At 38.7% G+C, this 27,615-nt stretch overlaps 1 protein-coding gene across 12 annotated transcripts in view; it reads left to right on the forward strand.

Annotated features, from left to right (window-relative positions):
• Window positions 1-741: 741 nt before the first annotated feature.
• TEAD1 (TEA domain transcription factor 1) overlaps window positions 742-27,615 on the forward strand; it is a 269,692-nt gene continuing 242,818 nt past the window's right edge. For 4 of the 12 annotated variants that reach the window (XM_042447738.1, XM_042447873.1, XM_042447948.1 and 1 more), the window contains exons 1-2: window positions 743-1,279; window positions 2,281-2,454. The gene's annotated coding sequence lies outside the window, so the exon portion shown is untranslated. Of the gene's footprint in view, window positions 1,280-2,280; window positions 2,455-17,215; window positions 17,299-20,760; window positions 20,834-25,062; window positions 25,198-27,615 lie in introns of all 12 variants that reach the window. The other 8 variants (XM_042448108.1, XM_042448356.1, XM_042448185.1 and 5 more) reach the window with 6 other exon arrangements.

A 27,615-nucleotide genomic window follows, 5' to 3' on the forward strand; every position in this document is an offset into this window, starting at 1 on the left:
AGACGGAGGACATTTTGGAAGTCTAGACAGAGAAGGCAGGGAAGGGAAGGAGGGTGCCCTTTGGTCACCCTGTAACAGGGCCTGTTCCTAATAATTCCACCTGGCCAGAAGGCTGAAAGGCAGGAAAGGTCCTGGAGAAGGAAAAGGAGGAGGACTATTGCTGAGGCTAGGTCTCCAAATGGAGGACATTTTGGAAGTCCTCTGGACAGAGAAGGCAGGAAAGGAAAGGAGGATGCCCTTTGGCCACCCTGTTCCTAGTGATTCCACTTGGATAAAAGGCTGAAAGGCAGGAAAGGTCCTGGAAAAGGAGGAGGACTTCTGGTGGTGAGGCCAGGTCTCCAAATGGAGGGCATTTTGGAAGAGAAGGCAGGAAAGGAAAAGGAAAGGAGAGTGCCCTTTGGTCACCTTGTTCCTAGTAATCCCACTTGGATAGAAGACTGAAAAGCAGGAAAAGTCCTGGAAAAGGAGGAGGACTTCTGGGGCTGAGGCTGGGACTGGGTGACCTCCCCCTCCCAAGCAACCCCTTTGATGCTCCCCATGTGATCCTAGCTCCCTCCTCCCTCCCTCCCTCGGACTTTCCTATGAGGTCACCAGCTGCTCCCTGGGCCCTGCCCCGCCCCCCTCTGGGCTGTGGCTCCTCCCCTCCTCCTCCTGCCCTCCCCCTCCCTCCCCGGGTGGCGAGTCCTCCGCTCCTGGCGTTCATTTCATTCCTCTCCTCATTCCGCGCATTCTTCGCATCGCTCGCGCCGCGGAGGAAGCCCAGCCCGCCCGCCCTGCAGCTCGCCTCCTCCTGCTGCTGCTCTGCCTGCCTTGCCTGCCTTGAGCCGGTTGGGGGGCGGCAGTCCCTAATAGCCCTGCGAGGAAGGGCTTCCATAATCCCAACAACAAGCCCCCTCACTCACTCTCACACTCACCTAGAGAGATAGAGAGATAGGTGATTTATTTTTATTTGCAGTATCTCTAGAGAACAGGCAGGCACACCAGGGAATTGAGGGCTCCACCAACACCATCACTCTCGTGTTAACAAGAAGAACAAGGAGCAAGGCTAGCACATTGATTATTACAGTATTAGTATTTTATTGAAGATTAAAGGCAGCCAAGTTTCCTTCACTCTCTCCATCCCCTTCCTCAGAGGGAGGGGGGCTTAAAAGAAAGAGCTGGAAGAAGTTGGGACATTTGAATTTATTTAAAACCCAAACCCACCTCCCACCCCAAACACACACACACACACACACAGAGGCTGGTGGTGTTGGGCCAAAGTGGGGAGAGTGGAGTGGAGGTAAGTTTTGCATCTGTGTGTGTGAAAAAGAGTGTTGTGTTGTGGTGTGTGTGTGTGCAAGAGTGTTTGCGCGGGCTGAGGGAGCCGCTTTCCCCCTTCCAGCCAGCCAGCCAGCCAGCCTTCCTTCCTTCTTGCTTTGTGTGGCTGGGAGAAGGAGGCGGCGGGTGTTTGTGTTTGTCTTCCGTTGTTTACTTAGGGATCCAGGTCTAAAGCCCCCTTTTCCCTTTCCTTCCTTTTCTTCTTCCCTTTCCCTCCTTTTGCCGTCCCTCTTTCTCAGTCTCCACAGGTGAGGAAATAATAATAATAATAATAGTAATAACAACAATTCCCAGGATGAGGAAACCGAGGGAGAGGGGAAGGGAAGTTTGGGCTGCTTCCTTCTTTCTTTGTTGTTTGGGGGGAGAGAGGGAGTGGGAGAGGGGCTTCCTGGGGAGCTGCAACAGGCGGCCCTGCCTGAAGGGCTCCCGCTGCTTCCCTCTCTTCTTCTCTGCTCCAGTTTCCTCGCCCCTGACTCACTGCTTGCCTTGGCTTTGGGCTTTTTTCTTGCAGCTTGGAGCGCGCTCAGGGCGCGCGCCCTCGCTTTTACGCGCGCGCACCCCCCCTCTCTCTCTCTCTCACACACACAACGTTCAAATCTTTGGGATTTTTGGCATTTCCACCCCATCCTGAAGGACTAAAAGTTGGGAGCCGCGCAGGCCTTGTTTTGCAAAGTCTAAACACTGATCCCATCCTTTGGAGTTTCCTCTTCCTTAAGCGGCCCGCCTTGGGAAGCCTTGGGAAGAGGGAAACAACCAAAAAGAACAGAAAGGAGGCTGGAGGTCGTTTTTTTTCCTTCCCAGCTTGGAGGGGAGTTTTTATTTTATAAAGGTTTTGCTTTCCTCTCCTCCCTGCTTCCCTCCCTCTTCCCTTCTCTAAAATTAATAATAATAATAATACTATAATAATAATAATAAAGATGCAACTAGGAATGTTCTCTTTCGCTGCTTCTTTGCTTTCTCCAGGACTCCTGTTGCTGCTGCTGCTGCTGCTGCTGGTGAATTGCACATTCAAGTGGAAAATTTTCCGGAGTCAGCAGAAACATTGTAGTCCAAAAAAAGAGAGAGAGAGTGAAAGAGAGAGACAACATAGCAGTTTCCAACAAAAGGAGGAGATTGTTCCGGGAAAACTTCCTTTCGGTAGGAACCCCAGGATTATTATATTTTCCCCCTTCACCTTTTTTCAAGGCATCTTGTGACCCTTTTCTCTCCATGCTCCTCCTGTTGCTCCTTTCCCAAAGGGGAGCAGCAGCCTTTGTTCACACTCATATTCACACTCTCAAAGAAAAGAAGGCTGCATCCACACTGGAGAGATAACCTGGTTTGGTACTGCTTTAATTGGTTGTCTGGCTCAAGGCTATGGAATTCTGGGAGTTGGGAGCTCTGCTCCGCTCCGGGCCCCACAACAAACTCCAACTCCCAGAATTCCATAGCCTTGAGCCAGACAAAAGAGTTAAAGCAGTGCTAAACAGGGTTATTTCTCCAGTGTGGATGCAGCCAACATCAGTTGAAGAGAAAAATATTTTCAAAACAAAAATACCAGCCACCTGTGTTTCTCAAGAGTTCTTAAGTGGGATTAGAAGCAAGTATCTGCTTTCGATTTGGGTGAAAGAAAAAGTGATCTCTATAAACGTCTCAGAAGTTAGCAAGCAGGTGTGTTTCACATTTTCTGATTGGAAATGGTATTTCTATGTGAGAGAGGTTTGAAATCTGTTCCTTGCCTAGCATTTCGTAGATTTAACTATGAAACAGATCAGCTCTGATTACACTGTCACTTAAAGTATGATATATATGTATATCACCACAGAGAGAGAGAGAGAGAGAGAGTCTAAGATCATTTGTCCTTTAGGAAAAGAAAGTAGTTCAGTGAAAATTATCTCTCAGGAGCCTCTCACTTTTTATTACACAGGCATATATAGGTGAGGAAAACATTACAGCCTTAGTTGTAGTTTTTCCCAAAATGCATGTGGATAAGTATTAAAGTGGATGGTAGTTGCTTGGTGTTTGTTTTTTTAAACTATCAGATTTTGCTGAGTTTAATATGCCTTTTGTCTTGATATGCACATATCTTGGTGGCTGGGATGCATGCACAGGAAAGGGAACTATGTACAGTGCTGTAGCAACACAAATAGCAAAACTGGCGACACTCTTGTATCATGCAAGCTTTTTTTAAAAAAAGAAATGTATTCCTAAATTTGGAATGGTCGCTCTTGGGTACATAGTGTATTGCCATCTCTATAAATAGTTGGGGAATACCAGTGCCAGGACATGAGGCTGTATTGATGATACACACTAGAGAGATTCCACATAATTCAGAGGGCAATGTTATTTCCCTGCATTACAAGTACTGCACACCCATTTTTCAAATGGAATGCAGGGAATTCATAACTTACATCAGAAGGCAAAGAGGAAGAGGTCGAGGCCTATTTGACTTTTGTAACTGATGTTCTACTGCGTTACACTTTTGAGGACATTTTCACGATTCTTTTAAGATTATTTCTGAGTGCATGCTTGCACTGTGCTGGTTTATTGATGAATAACATTTATACATTGAGGATTCTAACTGCTTGCAAAGTTTTAGACACGCACAAAGCTCTCAAATACCCAGTATGTTGTTTAATAGCATATTCTTGACCACTGCAATGATTTTCAACCATCCTCCCCTTTTCTCTTTGGAATGTTATTGTGTTAACTTCATTGTTAGGTTTGGCCAGTATTAAAAAATAATTCTAGATGTCTGGTTATGATGAAAATAGATACACCTATGAAAAACAGCTGCATCGCATGATAATATGTCTCATTTAGTGCAAAAACTTGAGAATTCTCTGTTGAATGTACGACAGTGATTAGACTGGAGTGAAATGTTAAGATTTGTATATGGTTTTCTGAGGAACAGTATCTGCTTTAGGGAAATCCAGTAAAGAGTGGAAAAGAACAGTGCTAATACAAGTGAGAACTGGGTTCTTAGTGAATTCAAATTGGAGGGTGTTTGGCATTTGAGGAACAGTCTAAATGTGACTGGAATAATATTTAAATAATATGAACTGGATCTGGGAAGTGGCACAATCTTTTTGTGATAGTTTTCTTTTATAAAGAAAGTTAAGCTCAGCAGAAAGACATTGCAAAAGATGTAGCTCCGTAGTAAAGTTTCAGCTACTAAACTTTAGCCTAAAAATCTGTGTTTTTTTTTTTTTAAAGTTGGCTTTAAAAACGGCTTTAGAGCAGCAAGGGCAGACCAATTGATATTCTAGATATTCAGGATTGGGAAGGTATTGAATAGGATTGTACTAAGGCTAAAATGCAGAGCTCTTTTAAGGAGCAGAAAGTTGTTTTAAAAACAGTGCTTTGTGCAGAGTGAAATTCTCAAGCATAATCCTAAACACGGACACCTGAATAGCTGGGTAGTTGTATTTTCTGTGAAAATAAATGATTGCATTTAAAACTGATTGGAGGGATTTCCATAATGGAGAAGTTTTCAAACAGTTTGGATGGTGAATGACAGTAAGAAATGTTTGTATATCTAAAGATGTGTGCTCTTTTTGTAAATATTTAAGATACAGTATGTTGTTTTTCCAGAACTTTATATTCCAGCAGCTTTTCTCTAATGCTAATACTTGGTGGCTGCAGCTATTTTATTAATTTAGGATTTAAGGATTTCTTGCATCAGGACAAGTATATTAAACTGATCTCTCTCTCTCTCTCTGTGTATGCTCATGTGATCAGGACATTGCTGGTTTGATCCTTAAGATGTTTAGCTACATGAAATCTAGCAATATTATAGCTCATTAAAAAAAGAACAATGCCATTAAACCTAATGTGGTTCTAAGTTGTGAACAATGTTTACATTATCACCTGGTTATGTAACGTGGATAATTTAATGTCTCTCAAGTACCATTGTATATAAAGGCACAGTTCTGAAAGGAAATAAGCTTCTAGAACAGATTGTGTACCTCCATGGACTTCTCCAGGGATTTACAGTTACTGTAACTGGGAGCAGCAAAGATCAAACGGTCTCTTAAAAGATCTATTTATTGTTATTGTGTGGCTTCAAGTTGTATCTGTCTTATGACGACCCTAAGGCAAACCTATCATGGAGTTTTCTTGGCATGTTTCTTCATAGCAAGTTTGCCATTGCTTTTCTCTATATACACAACAATTTGTCACGATTGCATAGGAAAATACCCTAAAGCTTTAATTTCTAGCTATATCTTCTATCACAGTTATAATTCTTTGTGGGCAAGTTTTTAATCTTCATCTTGTCTAATTATTATCTTGGTGATGATGAACCTGGTTGTTAATTTAGCTCCTTGTATAGTTAAATTATTGTTCTCTTTCAAAATAGACCTTTTATATGTGAGAGACATTGTTGTAATTGTTGTTAACTAGGGGAAGATGTTAGGAATGTGATGCTTGTTTTGTTTCAATTCAAACTAATGCAACACACTCCCTAGGAGTGTGATGGAGTCTCCTTCTTTGGAGGTCTTTAAACAGAGGCTGGATGGCCATCTGTCAGTGGGGATGCTTTGATTGTGATTTCCTGCACGGCAGAATGGGGTTGGACTGGATCAGGGCCCTTGTGGGCTCTTCCAACTCTACAATTCTATGACCATTCGTTAGAAATTATAAGCGGTTGTTTAGAAATGTGGCAGTTATATAAACCTGATACTACTAGTCCTCATTGAGTTCTCTTCTTTAACTACCAGCTCTTGTCAGGCTCCATATCTCCACCAGAAGAACTTTATGACCTGTTCAGGTGGCATCCAGATGGAGGTATACATCTAGATGTTTGTCTGCACTAGCAGTGCATGTGGAAATCTGATTCCACTTGAAGATCTCTTTTGCTGGATAACTGTGTACATTTGAAAATAAATAAATGCTGTAGCTTATTCTTTTTTCATGGACGGTTGTTGAGAAGAATGGTATTAAACATCTAATGCAAGTGGTACAAAGAATCTCATTTTTGTGGGCTTTTTTATTGTGAAACTAATATTTTTTTTGATTAGGAGAAAAACAGGAGCTAATGAATGTAACATATATTCTGGAAAAGCATGGTCACTCTCTGAGGCAGTTAAGTCACTGTAGTCATGTACTGCCTCTACTCTGATAGTGTAACATCAAAGTGTGTGACGTTAGATTGTGGTATTAGCCCTTTCCTGGCCATAATTTTCTGGTGCTGGAAGACTGGAAGAAAGTGTTATCAAAAACCCATCTCATAATGCTGTTCGCAATGGATATGCTTAATATATTTATTTTTTTAAAAAAAGAGGCATCTTTCACAATGTGATGTTACTGAATTCTCAACTAATTTTATGGGGTGGGATTCAGGGTTACAGATAAATCTCAGTGCTAATCAGCCATACTTGGGAGATCATAGGGATACTATATGATACTTATTACATCTCTTTCATACGGGATGGTTCTATGTCCCAAGGTAGCTTACATTAAAAAAATCTGTTTATTGAAAACTGGGAGCTTGTTAATGAATTGCTTAAAACGATTGAACACAGAGTAATTGATTATTCATATAATATATGTATCAACATAAGAAGGAATTATGTTTCTGCTCCAAGGAACTGCCAGTCTAAATTTCAGCGCTGGAGTCGTGCTCAGGAAGCACCAGGGGAGTTCCCTTTTGACCAAAGTAATCACCAAATACTAAGTACCAAGTAATTCTCATAATTACCAAATGTGAAGGGGGATAGGGGCAATAGTAGCAAAGGGATAAAAAAAATATGGTCATAGACCAGCATAAATTCAGTTTTTTATAGTTAAGGTAAGTAAGCACTATTTTAATTGAAGAAGCAGAATAAGAAGGTAACATTGCAATCCTATACATGTCTGCTCAGAAGTAAACATAATTGAGGTCTAGAGGATATATTCCTAAATGAGAGTGGGATTGTAATTTTAAAAATAGACTCCACAAGAAAGTTGGAGTGTGAGGAAGAATTTGAAGAATGAGAGAGTTATTAAAATAGAAACTTGCATATTCTTAATGTTACCCTTGTTATGATAAAGTTGTTTAAAGATTCCTGTTTTCTAGTAGCCAAGTAAATGGAAACACCTGTGGCATTTTTCTCGCTTCCCTTCTGGTAATGTGAATGCTGTTTATACAGCCCTCTTTTACAGATCCAAGTGGACATCTTACCGTTTTAGCTTTTCTTGGATGTTGATTTGTTTTGTATCAATCATGCACATAAAACAGTCCAGTGTTTTTTGCAAACCGAAATCATGTGTTATGAGAGAAAATATGTGGAAGTCCAAAATATTTTTTGACCAAAAGTTAAGGAGAATTACCAAAGTAATTAAAAAGATATTGCTGTGGAATCTGAAGCATTAATGAATATTATTGTTTTATTAGTACATAAACTGAAACTACTACTAATGATGGGAAATGTTAATTATGTGAGACATATTGAACTTATATTCTTTGAAGTAAAGATTTTACAAATTATATATACACACATCAGTTGCATTGCCTTTTAAGCACACAGTTTTCTAATTACTATAATCCAGTACAGTACTGGTTTTTGGAACGAGTTCAAGGTACAATCCCAATTTAACTTGAAAGGGATCCCAAAAGATAACCCCAAAATGTTAATATGCTTAATTCTAAGAAGCTTAAATTTTAAAATTTTTGTTCTTTACATGTTACGCTATAGCAGAGACAACTTGACTTCATTCTTTATGTGTTCTGTGGTATCTGTCACACCACCTTCACCAGCATAATTAATTTAGATGAGTAGATTTCACTGTCAGATTAAATAAAATCTAGGTAAAGTCAAATGCATTTACATGTATCAATGTAAAATATCAAAAACATTGACATTCTGGAAATTAGTATATATATTTGACAAAGGTTTTGAGATGTTGCATATGTATAACTGCTACTAAAAAGATGTTTTCAGGAACAGTAAAGAGGGAACACAAATAAATACAACATTAAAATAGATCCTTTTGATTCTGTATTGTAAACTAGATGAGAATCTGTCCCTTTTACAAAAGCCCAACTATAAGTCAGTCTTTCTTATCTGTAAGTATTCACACCTTGCCTTTGTGGCATTAGGTAAGGTTGTAAATTCCAATCCATTCTTATGTTCAGAAAGTTCTTGCACAAGAAGATAATAACTTCCATTTGGTTTAAACTGTTCACAGGATTTGTCAGTGTTGTACAAAAGCAAAGCATTAAGTTGGTTTATGTATTGGATTTCAGTGCTTGGAAATGAAAAGATTTTTTTTTTAAATTGTGTGCCCTATTCTTTGCTACACTACACAACTACATTGTAAAAAAATGCAAAGAAAACCCCAGTGAAACAAAATGACTTCATTTGAGCTGGCACTTAAGAGCAGAATTCACTTCCACAGTAATGAAATAAAAGAAGCCAAGTGTTTTAAATAGCCACTCCCCAAGGCCAGAGTGTTTTGAGAGAAGCTCATTGTCTAGCTTTGAGCTCTAGCAGTTTGTCTGACAATGTTAACTCTCCCAAACCAGACAGCTCGCTTTCTGAAGTTGACATCTGGTTTACTCTTTGTTCACCTGCTTTTTTAAAAAATGCAAATAGACATGCACGCCATTGCCCCAGAGCCCCCGGGTGGGGGTGGGATTCTGTTGACAGTTTTGTCAAGGAGTGCTTCCAGGAGAAGTCTGCAGTAGCCCATTGTTATGCTAGCAACAGGCAACAGAAGTTGGGGCACCATATGGCTAGTGTAAGTTTCAGATAAGCGATCTGTGAATTTAGCTTATCAATAGTATTTTGATGAGCTTTATGTGTGACTCATCAATGGACAATATTATTTTAATGGTACAGGAACCTTATAGTTTAATCTAGTTATTTCAATCAGTGCCTGTGAATAACAACATAGTGCTTTGGAATTGTTTTTCTTTAATCTTTGCAGAGTTGCCTATCATTGCAAATTCTTCTTCTGATGGTAGGTGGTCTCTTCAGCCTACATATATATCGCTGTTAAAAACAAGAGTCAAAACTGTGATTAGTTTCAATGCTCAGATGCTATCGATTGTGGTGGAACATTCTGGAATTCTTTTGACTCTTATGTGACATATGTGACTTGTCTAAAACCTTATTCCTTAGAAGGTTATCAGCTAATCTTGTTCTTTAGAAGTAATTCTTGAATAAGTGCAAGTTGCACCACAGCCGGACAGTTAGATTTTCCTTTGCATTAGTAGCTTATTTTTCAGTTCAGTAAATCAGCTTTAAAAAGTATTCTCATCTGAAAGTTAAGAAGATTGTAAGAGTGGTTTAAATAGAAGACGTATTTATTTAAGGCTGACAAAGGAAGTTGCCCATTCATTTATCCCATGTAAAACTTTCTGCTTATCATGTTAAAACAATAAATAGGATTCTTTAAAGAATTCTAAAAATTCCTTTGAGCAATAAGTTCAGAGTGTAATCTAATTTTGGATTCATTATTAAAGTACTGTTAAAACTGTTTAATAAATACTGCAGTGTAGCAAATAACATCTGATTTTTCTTGTTTGTATCTCTAATGCGGCCTTAATTATTGTCATGAAATTAACAATAATTGTGGAAGTTGTAAAGAATAGAGAAAGTAGAATGCGGTGGAAATCCCTTCATTGCCAGTTCTTTGTTTTGTAGCAGAAAATACTGTTTCACTTATCATAGTCTTCCTTGCACATTCATTGAGTGGCCTTGGAACAGGATCTTTTTGTGTTGTCCTTTGACCCTGCCAAACATTTATTGCCTCAGGGGGCCTCTTCTTTTGCCTCATCACCATTCTTGTTTAAAGTTATATACTATACTCTCTTCTGTCTTTCTTGCTTATCTTGTTTTACACTACATCCTCTTAGATCTTTCTCTCTCTCACTGGCTCTCTCTCAGCTGTGTTTTTTTTTCTAAAAGTCACTAGTTTGCCTTTCCCCCCCACTTCCACCATGCTGGTCATGCACTGATCACCCCCTTTTTCTTTCCCCTCCCCTGCCAATTCTACAGCCTTTTCTTTACTGCACTGTTTATACTGTTTTCTTGGAGCAGTTGTTGCTTTCTGATCCAAACATTACTTCATAAGAACTGGTGTTGTCAATGTCTAGAAAAAGTGACAATCCTTTTTTGTTTTAGAATAAGCTGTAGATCTCTTTGCTAATTCAGCTCCTTCTGGCTTTTGAGGTCCCACAGGCACATTTTCTAAATAGTTTTGCATATGTGAATGCTTACTAAATTGGAGTAAACTGGGTCAGCTGTAGTCTTGGCGTGTGTATGAGTGAGCAAGTGATTACCTAGCTATGGAAGAACCCGTGTCCCTTTTGCAGAAAAAGAAACAAGTCTTTCGAAACTAATTTCAGGATTATAAAATGGTGAAACACCTTGAACCCTATAGTATTAGGATAAAGATGGGATATAAGATAAATGAATAGATATATATTTGTAGTATAAGGAGAGGGCAATGCTAGATTTCAGGGACCATTTTAGATTGACAAGATGCGTATCTTTTGTTCAACATGCTCTTCTTTTATGATGTGGTCATATCCAGAAAGTGAAGATAATAACTTTTCTTTACTATATTTATGCTTCCATTTTTTATTTTTAAAATTTCTCCTAAATAAAATTAAAATTTAAAAGAAATTACAGTAAAAAGGTTTTTTAAAAAAGTCAGTTCCACAGGCAGAGAACACGATTTTATCTTCATGAAGGCCAGAATTTTGGGAGGCCGTTTTTTTTATTTACCTGAACTATATAACTTACATTGTATCATTTTGTCTTTGCAAAATGCCTGTTTATAAGGCTAAAGCCAAATAAATACACAAAGTAGCTCTGTGTACTCAAAGGAACCCTGTCCACAGGTTTCTTCAACCATGTTATATCAGTTAACCCCTTCTGAAACTGAGTAGACTTTCAAAACAGGCAAGTGAATAATGGCATGATGGGGTAGGGACAGATATGCACTCAGATGGGGTAGGTGGGTTTAGCAGTATTCTACTGATCTTGCTCAGCTCTTTAGGAATTTTTGAGGCAGCAACTTAGATTCCATGCTCAGTGATGGATGGAGATGATTAATGAGATCATTTGGGTGCCTTTGCTGTTTAGATGTGAGATATCTCTGTCATGTTAGTATAAAATAATATTATTTTGGCCCCTTGAAAATATTTTGATCACGCACAATGAAGACTTTTGAGAGGAAGATTATCCCCTCCATGAGGGAAAACTAGCTACGATACCCTTACATTTTTGAATTTTAGTCCATTTTTAGGGAATATAAAATGAAATCTGCTGATTACTGTGGCTAAATGTGGGTTAACCATGATGTCCTTGAGATAGAAAATTTCACCAGGAAGGAGTTTAAAGGAGACAGTTGGGAACATTTACTTTAGTCAGCTGTAGACTGCATAAATGCACATTCCTGGTCACAACGAAGAGGGAAACTTTCTAGATACCCAAATGATTGTAGCCTAGAATGGTTGGTTATACAACCATCTAGAGGAGTGGAGGACTGAATTCAGTTTATACATATATAAACATTTGTTGGTGACGTACAGCTCAATTACATTTTACAGTCGGCCCTTCTTATACACGGATTTTTTATACATGGATTCAAGCATCCACGATTTGAAAATGTTCAAAAAAGTATAAATTTCAAATATCAAACCTTGATTTTCCATTTTTTATAAGGGACACCATTTGCTATGTCATTATATTTAATGGGACTTGAGCATACACGGATTTTGTTATCCACTGGGGATCTTGGAACCAAACCCCAGCGTATAAATTGGGTCCACTGTACTTCAAAGAAGGAAACTTCAAGAAATGATGGAACTGATAAAAAGGGAGTTGTAAGCATTTGAAGAGTGTCACAGCTTTCCAGAATACTTGATGGATATTCTAACCCCATTGTTGGAAGCTAAATTAAATATCCTGCAAATCTAAAAAAAAAAAAGTACCATGAACTCTAGGAAGATGCTATTATGCTTAATGAACAAAATCCAGAAAATGTAGAGGCAAGAGAAAACGAAGTCTTACCAAGGTGAGGAGAACAAAAAAAGAATCCAAGCAGCAGAATGACAGGAACAAGACATAATTAGGATATGTATTAGATTCATCCATTCCAAGTGAAGCAGGTTCATATGGACTGGTTTCATTGTTTCTCAAGTGAAGTGAGTTCCTTCCAAAGCTAAAAGAGCTTGATTTCTTACAAGTGCAGCCTTTGCCTCAACTTAAACCTTTATTCAGGCTTCTAGCTTTGAAAAGGGAAATAGCAGTGTTTCTCTGGAAGATGCCACAGACAGACAGGAATGGAGAGGGATGGAAGGGAAAGGAGCTGCCTCATTGACAGTTCTGTCTTTGAACTTTAGAGTATGTTTTACAAGGGTCTCACCAAGCTCTGCTTGACAGGAAACAGGGTTTGACATTTACTATTGCTTTCTTCTTTCTTATGCCACAGAGTTCACTATTTTAAAATCTTTAATCTGATTTCAACCATGAAAAGTACCTCTATTGCCCTGTGCCTGTTCTTCTGAAGATTTGCAGGTCTATGGGCTGGAGACACCTCTGTGGCTTTTCATACAAAGTACCCCCCAAACAGTTGAGTGACAGAAGACAAAGCATGGGGCTGATTTTGCACAAAATTTCTTCATCTATTTATCTGAAGCAAGGTAGCCTTGATATAAAATAAAAAATTTTGCACAATTTTTCCAGTTCTGTCAAAAATTTAAAAAGCTCTTGGTAGTTAAATTAAAAAAACAAACCATAACCGTACAAACTTCTGCATCCGTTTGTTGTGTGATTTGTCATTCAAAATCTCTTCCTAAGGCAAAGGTTTCATAAGTCTGTTGATTTCATCCAGTTCTGACAAAGAGGAGAAATGTTCCATCCATTTTATAATTCTCTTAGCTATTCCATGTTTGGCAAAGGTTTTAGATTTCTAAATCTTGACTCTGATTCAGGATCTGAGGCAAAGTAGATTGGTTTCATATCCTTCCAAACAGAAGCAGTATGTTTTCCAAACTGTTAAACTGTGATCCAAACCGATCTTGTTAAGGGAATATGAATGGGGGAGAGGGATATTGCAGAAAATACAAGTAAACACTTGTCTCTATTTCAGAAAATGTAAGGCAGGTACCTATGTCTGAGCTTTCACATATGTTTGTGTTCAGATAGGGAGATGGAGAACTGAAAGGAAGTATTGTTGACAAGGGAAAGTTCTCTTGACTCACATACATAGGTGCTCTGCTTGTGCAGACTGAAGTCTAGAACATTCTATATAATAATAATAATAATAATAATAATAATAATAATAATAGAACATTCTAGACCTCACTAGATTTTGGTGAGAACCCTGCCTCTGCCCACTTCAGTATGTATGCTCCCACATGCCTGGGTTACATTGCCTCAGTTCCTTTCCATCTACTATAAGAGCAACAGCATTTGTTACATTCCCTTGCTTTCTTTTATTTCTGTTGTGTCTTCCTGAGTAGTTTCTATTTTGCTTCATAGTATCTCTTCTTCCTTTGTTTCTTCAATACATAACATACCAAACCCGTTCTCTTTCCTTCCATCTTTTGGGGTACTCCTGTTTCATTCTCTGTGCTCACCCTCCTTGTTAGAACACTGAAAATTGACCAATATAACACCATTTTAAAATGTTCTCAGAGGGGTGGGATACAAATAAATTATTATTATTATTATTATTATTATTATTACTAAAAAGACATCGAGGATGGTCCAGGTTAGAGTAATATCTGCTTTGGCTAAATATGGGGAAAGCTCACATTAAAGATAATTTGTCAAACATACAGAATGACAGTCATTGGCTGAGGATGAATTCACCTAAATTCTACAAGGAGCCTTCTCTTAACAGTTTAGAGTTATCTGAGAATATCAACAGGTATGTGTATAAGAGATGAGAAAAAGACTACCGTGGAGCCTTGCCTTACATTAGCTTACTTGCTAATTAGCTTACTTGCTGTTCACCGCTATGATCTTTGGAATAGCGGTATATAAATAAAAAAACAAACAATCAGTTCCGGACCCTGTCGCATAAGGCAAATTCCGCCTATGCTCGAGCTCCATTCAGTATAATGGGGCTTGTGCTTGTGGCAAGGTGGTGGCTGTGCACTGTGGGCGCATGCGCCATTCATTAAATGGCCGTGTGGATTGCGCATAAACAGGAAGCCGTGTATGGAGCTGGCGCACTGTACTCTTGTTCCATAGGGATGTGTTTTTAGTAAATCTAAAAAATACATACACTCTCGGGGGTTAGGGGCACATGATCCCTGTGAATGTGGGAAAACCGCAAATAACAAAAACACTATGTTTTTACTTGAAAACACACCTCTCTAGGAATCTCTGGATCCTCCAGTGCAACTCTGTGCTCAACGTCTGCCAGACATTGATCATAGAATTGCACTGGAGCAGCTACAAATGCCTAGTGGAGTGTTCTCTCTAGGAATCTCTAGGTCCTTCAGTGTGACCTTTGCTTAAAGGTGACCATAGAGTTGCACTGGAGGATCTAGATATTCCTAGAGAGAACATATTAATAAAACTGGCGAATAGTCAAATCCGCAAAAGTCAAAGCCACAAATGTGGAGGGAAGAGAGTATATATTCCAGATTTCCTAAAAACACACCCCTGTGGAACAGGGTAGTATTTTTGTCATCTGTTATCCACATATCAGTTGATATTCTCAGATAACTTTAAACCAGTGGTTCTCAACCTTCCCAATGCTACAACCCTTTAATACAGTTCCTCATGTTGTGGTGACCCCCAACCATAAAATTGTTTTCATTGCTACATGCAAATACTGTATGTGTTTTCTGATGGTCTTAGGTGACCCCTGTGAAAGGATCGTTTGACCCCCAAAGGGGTCCCGACCCACAGGTTGGGAACCACTGCTTTAAACGGTTAAAAGAACTATGTACACACACACACACACACACACACACACTTATACTTATTTGCTTCAGGTTTAAAACATTTAAATTAAAAGTAATCTCAGCTAACCAATCATGAATGAAAACAGTCTTCCTTCGACTTTTTTACATTCATATACTCAATACCATTGTATTTAATGGGATGTGAGCATCCATGGATTTTGGTATCCGTGTGTGTGTGTGTGTGTGTGTGTGTGTCCTGGAACTCAATCCCAGCAGATACCGAGGTCCCACTCAACTTTTAAACCTAATAATGATGTCACCCCTTGAAAAATAAACATTGTTATACCATTAACAACACCTCAGAAATGTCTTAAAAATGTATTTACTATATACTAATTCCAAACTCTGTATGATGTAAGATTAACACAAGATTTTACCCTTATTTTGCTCCAGTATGAACTTTTTCACTGTTAACAGGAATCCCATGTTATTCTAACAATAATAATAACTATGTTTCACCATTTCCACCATTCTGGATTTTAAACTCAGTTACAAAGTGATTCTGAAACCTTGGTTAGAGGAAACATTAGCATTAACCATAGCTGTGGTTACATCCAACCATAGCTTGGTTAAATCCCATTTGGATTACTTTAATGTGCTCTGTGTGGGGTTGTATTTGAAAAGTGCTCAGAAACTTCAGCTAGCTCAAAGAGCTAAAGCCAGGTTTTTAACTGGAGCTAGCTATAGGGAGCTCACAATTCCCTTGTTGCAACACTTGCACTGGTTACCAGTCCAATTCAATTGACAGGTTTTGTTGTCGTTGTTGGGCCTTGGGCGCATGTGCCAGGCGTGCACACCATTGAAAATAGCAGAGGTCGCCCCTCTGCAGATATTCAAGGTTGCGGATCTGAGATTTGCGAGTTCGGAGGGGTGACTGTAATAACAACTTGCATCAACACAGATGCAATATTTGTCTGTTTAATTTATATTTTCCCATTCTTCCAAAAAGAGACCTGTTAAACTGTCATTACGGTTCATGATAAAAACCTGGTGGCGGCGGTGGGGGGGGATTGAATAATATGTACTAGAGAAAGAGTAGTGAATACCTGTTTTGAAGAAAGTGTCCAGGGTTGATTTGTGTTTGGTTTTGAAAAAAAAATCTAGCTCTGAAGAGGTCTAGTCCAGTGATGGTGAACCTATGGCATGTGTGCCAGAGGTGGCACTCGGAGTCCTCTCTGTGGGCACATGTGCCATTGCCCCAGCACATAGTTTGCCAGAGTTTGTTACTAGAAAGCCAGAGGGACATGGCACTTTGCAATTAATAAGTGTGCTTTGGGTTGCAATTTGGGCACTTGGGCTCTAAAAGGTTCACCATCACTGGTCTAGTCCATGTTACCCACCTAGTGTTGATGTGCTTCACTTAAAGAGTGCTTTGGGACACATATTATAGAACTATGCATATGCAAACTTTCCAGGATGGCCTGGGTATTTGCAGCTCTAAATTAGGCACTAACCAGTGTATTATAATGATGCATGATAGGCTTTGAATATTAAGTAACACTCTGGCATGCAAGCTTTTTGAGGAAAATATGCCCTTTAAAAAGGTAGCAGTCTGCTTTTAATGGTTCCTCTGTACTGTGGAAAGTACAGTATTGTAGGCTATTTATTTCTAGGCATGAAGTGCAGGGTGAAGAGCCTTCAATTCAGTTAGCTAGGCCTGTGTGCCCTGAGGTAAACTCTATTTCACAAAGGGAATTTTGATTATGGTCTGCTGCTCTGTAGCACAGTGGAAGCTTCAAGAGGCAAGTGGTAAATGCTACCAAAGAAAAAGCTGGGTTGGAGCCACTGACGTCATCTAAGTAAATCTGCTGTAGGACTAAAGCCATAAAATGACTGCCAGCCACAGAGTGCACTTTGGCCTTTTCTTGTCAGCTGTTACTGAAAAAAGCATACTACTCTTTTTTTTTTTTTTTTTTTTTTAAAACATGCTTGTAATGTGCATCTTGAAATTCAGAAGAATGAAAGAGCCTTCCACAACATTTCTCCCTTCCACCTTTTCAGGATCACTATACTATCGTATGTTTGTGGCTGAAGCCTTCATTTCAGAATTAGGAGGGGAGGGAAAAGGCAGTACTTTTCCATAGGTGAGAATTCACTTTTCCTTCTCATTTATTATCTTAGGTAGATAGTCTGCAGTTCAGGTTGCATTGTGTTTCCTACCTTCACAGTTAAAACATTAGTACAAAGTGGTGGCAAGTTAGAAGTTTTCTATTTGGACTTGACTACACCTCTGCTTTCCAGAGCCTCAGGGTGTATCTACACTGCAGAAATAAAGCAGTTTGACACCACTTTAACTGTCTCTATCCTGCAGATTTCTAGGATTTGTAGTTTTTGGAGGCACCAAAGCTCTTTGACAAACCAGGCTGAATACCTCGCCAAACTGCAAATTCTGCGATTCTGTAGGATAGAGTCATGGCAGTTAAAGTGGTGTCAGACTGCTTTATTTCTGCAGTGTGAAAGAACTGTGAGTTCTATCATTCAGACACGTGTGTTCATTTCTGCTGTCAGGCTTCTCATCATAGAGCCATGGAAATGATCTTTTTTCCCCCAGCTGGTTGTTTCCAGCTGGTCTTTGATTGGGCTTGGTTACAAAAATCTTGTGAATCGACAATAGGAACAGTAGATTTTGTTGATTACAGATATGCTTCTGGATATTTTTATTTCTGGGGATTCAGATATAGAAAAAGATCTGATATTCCACCTGTCATTTGTTTCTTGGAAGTCTGGATACAAGATTGCAATGAAGGGGTTGATGCTGCTCTTTGCATTATTATTTACTGTTTCTTGCAAGTCTTTCCTATATTTGTGTTTACTTTTAAATGAAAAGATAGTAAATGGTGGGATATAGAAAAAGAAGCTGAAAGCATAATCTACAACATTTTGTATATCTCAGCCTCCCTGCCACACCAAAGAGCATAGATTTGATCTCTGTTAAACTAGAAATTAAGCCTCGTCTAGGAGAGTTGTCAAGTTTTTGAGTATAGTGACGAGGAGCATATTAAAACCAGTATCTTATCCATGAATCATGACATGACTCAGTTCCTGAAACCACTACAAGCCTCTCAGTTCTTGGCTACAACCAAAAGCAGGAAATCCAGACTTGAATAACTTCCTTTCTTAGTGCTGGCTATAGCCGTGTTAGTGGTTACTATATGCTGCTTTTGTAAGCAATAGGAAGATGTATGTCTGAGGAACAAAGGAATTCAGCTCAGTTTCTGAAGCTGTTTAGAATCTGTGGTCGTGATTTTGGGTGGCTTATACAAGAATGAATCAGAACTGTTATCTGGATTTTTCAAGAGAATGTTCAGGATATGTGAATGACTTCTACTAATTTTTCCCATTAGGTGATGTCAATTTTTTTTGAAAAAAATAATATTCTGGAAGCACAAATGCTAAATGAATATAGGAGGCAAGAATAATGACTGAACAGAAGAGAAGTAAAGCAAAACAAAAGCAACAGTTTTCCTGCCAGCCCACCCCCTTCCTGCTTTTCCTTTTGCTGTGAATGCTGTTTGGCACTATGTAGCCAAGGCCATCCTGGTCCACATTATCCAAGTGTAGCTCATTGGCTACATAATCCATTTCTGAATGTGAATCACAGCCTACGGTATTCTGTGACTTGTGTTCAGTGACTGTCATTTTTACTTTGGACTAAACAGAAGCCATTCAGCCATCATGGCAACTATGTCCATTACATCACGGCAAAATTAGCCTTAATATGGTATTTCTCCCTGATATAGTCTACCAAACTATTACACATATACCTGAGCTAATGAAGTAGATGTCTACCTGGGCATTTCTTCTTCAACAGAAATTTGGGTATCAGAGTCAAAAATAACATAGAAAGAATATGGATAGGTTCCTATGCCACAAAAAAGAGCAGTGTGACCATGTTTTAGGAGACATTTAAATTTAGAACTGAAGAGGAAATAAAATGAAACATGTGAAATGAAACAACCAACTCAGGTAAACTTTGCATGGTTAAACAAGAATATTTGGATCTTCTAGAGACCACCTCAATTTTTTTTCTAAAATGCTTCCAGGGCTGATATTCCTTTCACCAGCTTCCATGTTTCTGATAATTTCTATTTTGGTGACCAAAGTTACAGATCTGTGCTTATTTTTAAATGTGCTGAGGAGCATTTCAGAGCAAGGGCATTACTCGGTGAGGCTGATCTACTCTTTCCTTGTCTCTCTGTTTTTGCTGTTCATGTATGCTTAGTAAAGAATTCCACAGGCAGTTGTTTACCTTGCCTACTACAAGGAGGCACACATGGATGCAGATGGATTTAGTCTAGAGTAGAATCCTATTCTTTCCCTGTACAGACTTCTTTGCTTTGTTTACTATAGGCATGTTTCTGCAAACCAAAACCAAACGTTTGTGTTTCTCCAGTTCCCCCTTCACTACTTTTGAAGTGGTGGTGGTGCTAAAAAACCTTATAGCTAGATAGAGCACGAGGAGAAAAAGGGATATGTACAGACATAAAAAGACTTTATAAAAAGAGTCTTCTTTTTCAGAGGTTTTGTTAACTGAAATATACCTGCAGTGTGCTGGTACTGCCTAAATAAAAAGCCACAGTACAGTAAGAGAATCCTTTCTTTTCAATGCTACCAACAACCAGAAAATTTATGAGCCCAAACAAGTATGGCATTTTATTATTTTTCGACTGATATTTGGACTATGCTTTGCCACTGTTGTATATTGGTCTGATAGTTTAAAAATACAGTGATTTGGGGGGAAAGATTACTATAACTTACCAATAGCAAAGTACATTTCTATACCGCTTATCAGTGCACTTAAGCACTCCCTAAGCAGTTTACAAAGTGTAAGCTAATTGCCCCCAACAATCTGGGTACTCATTTTAGCAACCTCAGAAGGACGCAAGCCTGAGTTGAGCTTAAGCCCTTTCACTGGTATTGCTTTGCGACTGAGTGGCTGCAGTATAGGCATTTAACCACTGTGTCACAAAGACTGGTCAACTTAGTAGGATTTTTTTAAAAAAGATGAATTGTATTTACCATGTGATTTGCACTCATATTCCAAATTCTACAGGGGAAGCTATCAGAGTGGAATTATACATGTTTTGGGGTGGGAAGATAATTGGCAAATATCAGATAGTAGCTCACAGATAGAAGCTGGATTTCTTATATTCATTATTACTCATTGCTCTCAACTCATCCAGTCTATTCCCATCTGTATTGAAGCATGGAGTAGTAGGACCTCCAGCTTTGGAAAGATATTAATGGTACTACTTTACTCAAAGAAATTAAGAGGAAGACAGGCCATTTCTTTCTTCCAAGTGTGTTTAATAAAAGTTTTACCTCTATTTTAGTGGTATGTGCACACTTATTAGTAAACACTTTTTGCTATGCTGCAGTAAAGTAAAAAGTTGCATAATTGCTATTAATGTGAATGTTTTTTTTAAAAGCAACATCTATTTATTTTGGCTTATATCCACTGGTGATTTTGCATTACTGGAAAATCTATCTTCTTGCATAACGTATGGTACCTAATTTTTACCAGTTCTCTTCTTGCATCCCTCCAGGCACATCCTACTTTGTTTCAGAGGATTCCCTCAACTGTGAAGAGCAGCTTTTTAGGGAGAGAGTGGTGTTCTGGTGGGTATCATAGCTTAGTGAAAACTGAGTTCTCTGCATGGGCATTAGTGCCAAGCCACCACTGATTATAATCAGAACTTAGAAACAATACATTTCAGGTGACAGCACCACCTGTTAATATTCTACTGTTAATATTCTACAAGACATAACAATGTTCCCATTGAAAAATAACATAATAACTGGCAATGTTATATGTTTTGTTAGAAAGAAATATTTATTCCTTGCTGTTTTTTGTTGCTTTCTTCTGGGCTGGTAGTGCCTTTATCACAAGGGCAATAAACACTTTGGAAGTAATTTGGACAAATTTTAGGCCATTTAGGAAACACATTCAGGAGTAGCCATGTTGGCCATATAGCAAAGTACAGTAACATCCAGAATCCACAAAACTGATACCTTTATTCAGTCAACCAAAATGCATAAAATGCAGGCTTTTGAGGCTCTGCTGGTTTCTTCATCAGGCAAGGTGCTAAGAATCATACAGGAGAAAAGAAAATATAAAATTATATTAGTCACAGGTCTGCATTTTCTTAAGATGTTGTTCTTGTAATGTTATGTGGAGAGATGTCTATGCAAGCAGGCCCCTCTACCTCCTGGCCATGTGGCACTGGGAACAAAGCCTTCCAAAGTCCAGGAGGTAAAATCTGAATTCCATTAGCAATATTTCTTCTGAGATCCCAGATGTCATCATCCTTTGAGAGGTCTCAGCCCCTTTGTTAGGTAGAGAACATTGAATTTCTCAAGAGAAGCCATTTTGTTATGTTTTTAGATGCTTATGTTAAAAATGAATAATGAGGAAAACTGTAATTGGCAATGCTAACTTGAAACAATGTTTCAAGGTCTGGATTTAATCCTCCATGTATATCTTGCCTTTCTTTGAGGCTCTTAGATTGCTGATAAAATAGTTACCTGCCTAGCTTTGGCAGTGATACACAGTTAGGTATGCCTAGCATATGAGTGCCCCAAGAGGTAACCGGAAGAACAGATTACTTTCAGAATCCCTTCAAAATACCATTATTTCATTGAGACATCCAGATGTGCTCAATTTTGGTAGCTACAGTGTTTTCTTTTCATCACTAGTTCAGTATGATAGGTTTGTCATGACTGAAAACCCTATCCTAATCCAGAAGATATCAGAATTCAGATACAGCTGGGGACTTTGCAGGTAATATTTGGATCATGACTATATTTTGGGGGACAGGATGTCAGTCACTGTAATTTTTCTTGAAAAAACAAACAAATAAACCTGGAAATGCCTTGATTCTGGAAACAAGTTTTAATTATTTTAATGGAGAATGGTTGAAAATGAGAATTCTAGATGTTTGTTTCATTTGGTTTATGGTAGCTTCAGAGTTACTCCATTGGGCACACTTGATGGCATGGGCAGGGGTAAAATTAATTTTATACCCTGCATTTCAACTAGGTATTGAGGGACTCCTGCTACTTGATATTTTTTTAAAAAATTAGAGGTGCAGAACACAACCCTTCTTGTAACACAACCCTTTTAAGATCTTTTATATTACACTATGAAGGGAAGCTTCCCTTCCATAGGTGTAGCTACCCAATCTCAGTCCCCAGAATGCTGTGAAATGTGGCTTGAGGGGTAATATAAAATGAGAGGCTGGGCTGTTAACTCTCAGATGAGGAAGGGACAGATAGAGGTGAAACAGGGAAGATTGGTGGGGTGGAGAGCTGGGAAAGGAGGACTTGGTGGTGAAGGGTCTGAAGGGACAGTTCAAGGAAAGTTTAAAATAGAAGCAGTTTGGTATATTGGAGTGAGAAGAGAGTTCGCTTACACACTTGGTGTTCTGAACAGCCTGTTACTCAAAACATGTTTGGTATTATTTTACATCTTGGCTTGAGTGTCATTCATTGAGAGTTTTAGAAGAATTTGGTCATGGATATACAAACTGAAGCTCATTACAGAATATGCTTCCTGGTTCAAGGCTGTAGCCACTTTGTTGTTGTTATTGTTGTGTGCCTTCAAGTAATTTTTGACTCATGGCGACCCTAAGGTGACTCTGAGGAATCTTGGGATATGTAATTTGGTGAAAATTCTAAATGCCTCCTAAACTTCGAGACCCAGGATTCCATAGGATGGAGCCATGTCAATCAGAGTGGAATAACAGCACTATAATTCCATAATATGGAAAAAAACTCTGGTTGGAGTGATCCATTACACACACCAAATGCCTCCAAAGGCTGGAGGCTGTCATAGGATGTAGTTTAACTCCATTTTGACTGCTATGTCTCCATCCTAGAGGACCTAGGATATAGAATCCTAGGATTTGTACTTTTGTGAGATATTAGCACTCTTTAGCAGAGAAGGCTAAAGACCTTGTAAAACTACAAATCCCAAAATTCCATAGGATGGAACTGTGACACTTAAAGTGGCATCAAACTGCATTATTTCTACAATGTAGATGCACACATAGTCTTGTGCTGTCACATTAATATTCTCATGCAGGTCTTATGTAGGTGGGTAAATCTTCCTTTTGTATCCGTTCCCCTTTCTTGATACATAAAGTGAGATATTTTCAAACTTCAGGAAAAAATGCAAATTCAACTGTGACTTAAAAAGAACAGTTTGAAAAGTTGTAAGTTCATTTGTAACCAAAACGACAAGCATGGCTTTGATATAGATCTTAACAGAATTGTATGGTCAGAGTATATACACAGAACCCTGCATGTCAGACAGTATAAAGGACAATTTTACTTACAAAACTTTAAACATAAGGTCGCTGACAGGTTTATGGAATTCATTAAATTAGTATTCCTACAAAAGTGTGCACAGTTCTTTGCTTCACATAATTTGTCTTCAACAGTTTTAAATTTTGATGTTTCTGAGATTATTTCCTAGTTGTGTGAATGAAATATTCTTATCTTGATATAGAAGTAGCACAGTTGAGTGTTGAACCAAGAAGCAACTTATCACTATAATGTGGATTCCAGGTGGGGAATTAGATGCCTGAGGCATCATGTTGCTCATTGTGCACAAACCCAGTCGTGAGTGGCTAGTGATTGATTCATTAATTAAAATCAATTTAAATGGATTTGTAGGCCTCCTAAAACAGCTTATCTTATTAGCAACATCAAAGCATGGTCTTTAAAAATGTTACCTTAAACAAAACATAACCAAGCCATAAGAGATGTTTTTTCACATTTGCATAAACAGATGCTTCTTGTTGCACATACATTAGATTTATACTGACTTTCTACCCACCCACCCCCACCTCTTATCTGTGTGTTTCTGCTTGTATGTAGATGTGTGTCAGGAATTATTCCCTCAAAATTTTAGATATACTGGTTTTATTAAAGTATTTTAAAACTAAAAATACATATATATTGGTATCTTGATGAGGATTTCAGTTGCCCTGGTACTGCAGTGGTTAAATGCTGGTACTCCAGCCACCCACTCACAAGTTGCAATGATGTGCGGCAGTTCCAGCCAGGGATCTTGTTACTTCATTTATTACAAAAAAATAAAATAAAAAAACAAACAAAAAGGAAATTGTTTGTGTAAACGGTACTGTTAGTATGAAACATGATAATGTTATGCCAAGCAAAATTGTACTTTTAATATATGAAATATTATAATTTTATACCAAACAATTTAAACATAACGCATTTTATTTTCCTAAAGTAACAAAATAACTTTTAATTTGTAAAGGATTTCCCCCAATTTCTTCTGAAATTCTGTGTTTCCCCCCAAAAAATGTTTTTTTTTTTTAAATGTGGCATCAGACTTTCCAAACGTTTTTATATCTGTGGATATAAAAAAATCTCTGTTGGAAAAAGCTTGACAGATCAAAGCAGAGCTTATTTTCTCTCCATTGCAGTGCCTGCAAAAGAGACCTTCTCCCCCCCCCCCACCATCCAGCCCTCAGTACCTCCGCAGACCGACTCCACAGTGTAGGGGTTCACATCTCTCTAGAACAAATATTGAAGACATATAGGACCTATATGTATTGGGAGAATGTTGTCTCTTCTAGAATTCACATTGCATTGGAGCAGATACCTAACTGGATCCTGGCCATGCATGATGATGGCCATTGAAAATTGATTGTCTCATGGTTGGAGACCCAGACTACAACCACTATGGTTGTAGTCAATTGTACCTTTCAGAAATGGGTTTTCAGTTTTGAATGAGCCCTGTGTCTCCCTGTTCATAGAAAACTAGCACACACTAGCACACATTAATTCTATATTTTCTTTCCTGCTAATATTTTCAGGTTCATAGTTCCTGAAATACGTGCTAATGTATATTCTGTGTATGCTTTATACACTGGGTGATGCATGGTGGAAAGATTTTTCCTCATTCTTGGAAATGGTTAATGAGCAGATATGAAGGGGAAGAAAAACAAGCGGTGAGTGTCAAAGTCAGTTCTGTAGGAATGCCTGGTGTAGAGACGATAAGAGGGACAGTCCTGGGAAGAGAAATGTTTTGGTGCAAAGATGATTGAGGTGTGATGTTTGAACTGCTAAGAGCCTTTAACATGCCTTGTAACTGAAATTGCTTCAGCTCTGACAAAATCGTTATGCTGTGAACAACTTTAGTTTTTTGAATAAAGCTTTCTGAATCTTCTGAAGCTTGCGTTTTCTGAACTGGAGTTAGCTAGTGAATTGCAAACATGCTAGTTACCTATATTTAGAATTCTTTTTCTATATACAAAGCATTCCTAATATGTACTCTTTCCACAACAATTTACTACACTCTGACATGCTATAGTCCTACAAGGGCTGAACTATTCTAAATGTGCAGATCAGCAGAAAGTAGAACTGAACTATTTGGACTTGAAATAAACATATATAACAAAGTGAAGGAGCAGGCCTGGTTAGAGCTCTAACTAGGATCTTTTATTTTAAAAAAATCAATAATTTTACACATTGCAAATCACTAGGAGGTATCTTGTGTCAATTCTGTACTTTCTTCTGTTATTGCCTTACCCTGTCGTTACTTTGATTATACTTCCAAAGTGTCCAGTTATTGATGTCAGTGGGAGTGTTGCTGTTGTTTTTCTGTGGTGGAAAGATTGTGTTCAAATTGTATCAGTGCATCCAGACCACTCCATCAGTTACTATTGAGCTATCCACTCTTCTCTGGCTGTACAGACATTGTTTATTGAAGCATTACACAAAATAACTTAAATTTCTTTTGGATATATACATTTATTGGGTTTTAAAATTTGTTTGGGGGGGGGGGAGGGGATCTTGAAAAAAGAAAAATTTGATAGGCTCACCGACACATCACACAACTAGCTTAAGCACATCTCTTCTCCTTCACCACCTAGATTTGTCTTAGATTTGTGGCTTTTGTGTTGAAATCCCCAAAAGAACAATAGGTATAAAGTGAGAGGAAAGTTTAATAGCAAATTTGTTGGCTGAAAGAAAGAAATAGAAATAGACTGATGATAACATATTCTCCCCATGATTATATAAGCAGAAAGGGTTTTATCAGGAATAGAAAAACATAGCAAGTAGTTCTTATTGGGCTTCTGAGCAGTGGCTTAGCTTTCTGTGGTCACACGAGGCAAGTAAATCACAGTAACACCAGGATAATATCTTTGACTGGGCCTTAGCACATGACAACATCGCTCTTCTGTTGTTCTGCTAGTGGGACACTGGAAAGTATTTCTTTTCATTAACGCAAAACTCGAATAATTACTTCTAACTTTTTTTGGACAGTAGAGGTTTATTTCAGAAGCAAACAGTTTTATTACATGAATCATAGGTCATAAGCATAGGACAGTATCTCCCGCTTCCCATGGCCAATCTACAGCCCATGTTGAGGAGGGAGCAAGCTTGTTTTCTGCTGCTCCAGAGAACAGGACCCAGAACAATGGATGCAAGCTACAGGAAAAGAGATTCCACCTCAACATTAGGAGGAACTTCCTGACAGTAAGGGCTATTAGGCAGTGGAACCCACTTCCTCAGAGTGTGGTGAAGTCTTAGAAGTTTTTAAACAGAGGCTGGATGGCCATCTGTTGGGGATGCTTTGATTGTGATTTTCTGCATGGCAGGGGGTTGGACTGGATGGCCCTTGTGGTCTCTTCCAAATCTGTGATTCTTTACCTCTTTTCTCACTACTGTTCTGGTGTCATATTTCAGTTCCACTTTAATGCTGATTTTGGGTGGTGCGGGGATGATCAGAGGGAGTGCTTTGGAGGTGCTTTGGGTGTGGCTTAGGTGTCCCTAGCTTATCAGTGATCAAGGGAGGAGGACAAGGGGTGGAAATTTCAATTTGATTTCCTCTGATTAGCTACTGGTTATTTCATTAACCCTTGGCCTCTTTCTTGCTGTTGTCTTTTATTTTCAGACTTAACTAATCACTGGCAGATGAATGCCAGCATTGAGATGGACGGCTTTCATGTGTTGATCAGAAACTAGAAGTCTGATATATCCCAATCAGGAAGCCCCCCCCCCCTGAATTTTTAAAATATAAGACTATTTTCATTTATATTTTTGCGGGGGGTGGCATCTGTGTATATGCATGTGTGCCAGACTAAGAAAAGGGGTGGGGATAAAGACTAGGAAGAGGTACTGGATGGACATTCCCAGATACTGGACTTTCATTGCAGGAATGTGCCACCCTGGGTTCTTTCCATTTTCCCAGCTAATAATCCCTGTCCATGGTGGAGCAATGGATGGATGTTTCTTCCTCCACTATATTGAGGATAAAACGTGGAGCAGACTTCCGTAAAGTAACCTGTGCACCTGAATTACTAAATTGCTGTATCTTTCTCTGAATAGAATGTTAAGTTTTTGGACTTTTACACATTATGAGG

This window comes from Sceloporus undulatus, chromosome 1 (assembly GCF_019175285.1).
Source record: "Sceloporus undulatus isolate JIND9_A2432 ecotype Alabama chromosome 1, SceUnd_v1.1, whole genome shotgun sequence".
NCBI lineage: Eukaryota > Metazoa > Chordata > Lepidosauria > Squamata > Phrynosomatidae > Sceloporus > Sceloporus undulatus.